Source organism: Nicotiana tabacum, chromosome 9, assembly GCF_000715075.1.
Source record: "Nicotiana tabacum cultivar K326 chromosome 9, ASM71507v2, whole genome shotgun sequence".
Lineage (NCBI taxonomy): Eukaryota > Viridiplantae > Streptophyta > Magnoliopsida > Solanales > Solanaceae > Nicotiana > Nicotiana tabacum.
Window position 1 is genome coordinate 19,289,353 of NC_134088.1, and position 4,049 is coordinate 19,293,401.

Below are 4,049 nucleotides of genomic sequence, written 5' to 3' on the forward strand. Positions count from 1 at the left end.
GCCACTTAATTTTCTTTGGAATTCACCTCCAAACTACTCGTATATTTTCAAAAATTACTAAATAATATCAAATATTGCTAAAGGAATCAATTATATTGCATAAATTAAATTTTTCACATTTTCCTCCAAAAAGTTGAAACAATCGACCGCGGGGCCGCTTGGTCAAAACCTGAGGTTCGGACCAAAATTCATTTACCCATTCACCCCCGAGCCCGAATATATAATTTGGTTTGGAATTCGACCTCAAATTGAGGTCTAAATCCTCAAATTTCCGAAATTCCTAATTTCTACCCTAATCCCTAATTCTATCATGGAAACTCTAGATTTTAGGTTGATAATTCATAAAATATAATGGATAATTGAAAAGAAATGGTTTAGAATCACCTACCAATACTTTGGGGAAGAAGATGACTCTTGAAAATTACCTATACCCGTTTGGTTCTTGAAAAATATTGAAGAAATGGCTAAAACCCGTGTTTGGACTCTGTTAAGTATTGGGCAACAGTCTGCATCGCGTTCGCGGGGCCACTGCCACGTTCGCGAAGAGCATTGGCTACCAAGCCTTCGTGTACGCGAGACAGTGTTCGCGTTCGCGTAGGCTACCCCCGGCCTTCGCGTTCGCGATACATTGATCGCATTCGCGATGAAGAGAAGGCTGACCCCCCCCCCCAGTGCCTAACACTACTCGTTCACGATGGGCTTGTTGCATTCGCGAAGTGTAACGCCCCCATCGCTTCGCGTTCGCGACCAAGCCTTCGCGTTCGCGAAGAAGAAATTCAGGCCTCATCAGTTTACTCTTCGCGTTAGCGAGAAGTCCTTCGCGAACGTGAAGAAGTATACGCCAGACACCACAATCTGCAGAAAACCAAATTTTTCAAAGACCAAAACATCCCGTGGCCTATCCGAAACTCACCCAAGCCCTCGGGACTCCAAACCAAACATGCACGCAAGTCTAAAAATATCATACGAACTTGCTCGCGCGATCAAATTACCAAAATAACACCTAGAACTTCGAATTTAGCACCAAATCAAACAAAAATTTCAAGAACGCTTTAAAATTCCTATCTTCTCAATTGGACGTCCGAATCACGTCAAATCAACTTCGTTTCTCACCAAATTTCACACACAAGTCTTAAATATCATAATGAACCTGTACCGGGCTCCGGAATCAAAATACAGACCTGATGTTAACAATGCGAAACATCAATCAATTCTTAAAAATAAATAATTTTCAGACTTTTAATTTTCATCAAAAATTCATAACTTGGGATGGGGACCTCCGAATTTGATTCCGGGCATACGCCCAGGTCCCATAATGCGATACAGACCCACCAGGAACGTCAAAATACAGATCCGGGCCCATTTACCAAAAAATTTGACCGAGGTCAACTAAAATCAATTTATAAGGCATAAATTCTTATTTTCATCAATTTTCAATATAAAAGTTGTTCGGAAACATGTCGGACTGTGCACACAAATCGAGAAGGATAAAAATTAGATTTTTAAGACTTAAGAGCACAGAATCGAGTTCTAAAACATAAGATGACCTTTTAGGTCATCACAATACAAAGGCATTCACTCTAAACACATGGAGATAAGAACACATGGTTTGATTGTCATCGCCGCTTCTTGCCAATGGATCATAAGTTTAGGAGAAATACTAGTGCATTTATAAATAACAAAACTAATTATGATGAGACACCATCCGTCTAGGATTGAAAGATCGATTTGTGAGGCATATGTGGCTAGAGAAACTTCTTGTTTTTGTTCATATTATTTTGAACATGACGTTCCGTGTTTGAGAAATAGATTTGATCGGTATGATGATGGAGGCACCGATCCTTCATATCCACCATGTTTCATATTCAATCAACCAGGCAAAGGCGGTCTAAAACGTTGTTTAAAATGACTTTTGAGTGAGATGGAACTAAAGTCAGCTACAACACATGTGCTTTTGAATTGCCTAGAGGTCCAACCTTAATATAAGTAAGTATACATTTATGTTATTACCGACATATATTAAAGATTCATCATCGTTTTAAGTAATGACATTTCTTATTTTGTCGGACAGTTGGTTTGTGGGTACATATGGGCAAGAGCTTGTTTATCCAAAATTTTCAAAATGGTTTAAAGAATTTGTAAGTGTTACTTAATTTTTAATATAGTATTATTAACGATAAATTATAATAATTTATATGTATTTAACTCAGGTAATTCTAAATTATTTTACCCTTTATAGTTTCATAATCCAGTTAATGGCGTAAATGGCCAATTTTTGCAAGATATAGCTTGGGGACCTGATCCCAAAATCAGAAAGATGTCTAATTATTGTATCAATGTGTACAAATTTCATACATAAGAATGGTCTAAGGATAAGAAAACAAATAATAGTGGTGTGCTTCAAGAGATCATAGAATTAGAGTATAAAGTGGGCTGGCTGAAGAAAAAATTGGTACTATTTCGGTGTAAGTGATATGATCCAACACCAAATAGAGGTACGGAAGTGCATCCACAACACAAAATTGTTGAAATAAAGCACACAGGGAGGTATAGGCTCTATGGCCCATTTATTATTGCACAAAATTTGAAACAAGTGTATTATGTACTTTATCCTTTGTGCAAGAATAAATCTACATGGAGGGTAGTGATAAAATCTAAGCCAGTGGGTAGAGTTGAAGTTGAGGATGCATTGGATGTAGCATACCAAAATGATATTTCAAGTGTTGAAACACTAGTGGGTGATGAATTAACAGATGTTTGCAGGATAACAACGGCCTATACGAAGAATTCGATTCTTCGGTCCTAAGATCAATTTTAACTGAGCATGGTAAGGGAACATCAATGAAAAATGAGGACGAAGATTCAATTGATGAAAATGAAACAAGCGATGAAGAATCATATGATTAGGAAAATGAAAATGAAATAAGTGATGAGGATTAAGATATTTATGTTTTTTATAACTTGTTCAGTATTTAGATGTTATGATGTGTATCATCGTATTATGTAATAAAATTACTTTATATTATTAATGACTTCTTCATTTTTTTATGTTTATATTGTTATATTTATTATGTATACTTTATGTTTATATTTGTCATGTTAATTTTTTTACATGTAAATATTTTATATTCATTACACAGATGGATTCTCGCGGTAAAGAAATAAAAAAATCTAAGAAGAAAAAATACGCTTTACCTAGACCAACTCAGCTTCCTCCACCTACACCAAATATGAGCCTTCCTCCTATGCCTCCTCGTCCTTCCATGCCAGCTTCACAGTCATCTGACTTTTCAAAGTCCCTCCACCGTCTAGCTCGCTTCAGTATTACTCCATGTCTTCGCATGGTGGCTTAGCTTCGACCACCATTAATTTTATACCCACGCCTTATTTTCCATCTTCTTCCCCGCATGATCCTGCTAGTCAGTTCGGTGGCTCACCACCGATTGCATCCCCGGACCATCATAGTAGCCATCATGGTGGTTCATCTTTTGTGCCTCATACATCTCCCGCTTAATTATTATCTCCATCATCATCCACTCCAAATATATCTAACTTGGATATTGGAGGCTCTCACGCAGCTACATCTCCATCAACTAGTACTTCTACAGTTGTTGGTACTGTGAGACAGTGTACTGGAGGGACTGTACAGTACGATCATCTTCATCGGCTGGTTATCGTTCCCCATGGCGACGAGTGAGTTTTCCTTCAATTTCCTTTTAAAAAATTTCAATAAATGTTTGCATATAATGAATCTAATGACATTTTATATGTTAAATTAAATGCAGGTTTTTGCCATCCTTTCAAGTCGCGCATATGGTGATGGAATCTATGAAGCCATTTTTTCATGAGCCGTGGAATTCCTGGAGACAGATACCGTACCAAATCAGAATGAATATGTGGCAACAATTTAAGGTAAGAATAGATTAATTTTTATTAATACTTATCCTCATTTGTCTAATATTATTTATTCAATTTTACAGGTTAGGTGTGTATGGAATCCAACACTTAAAAATCTGATGAATGAGAACTTCAAGAAGAGAGCACATAAG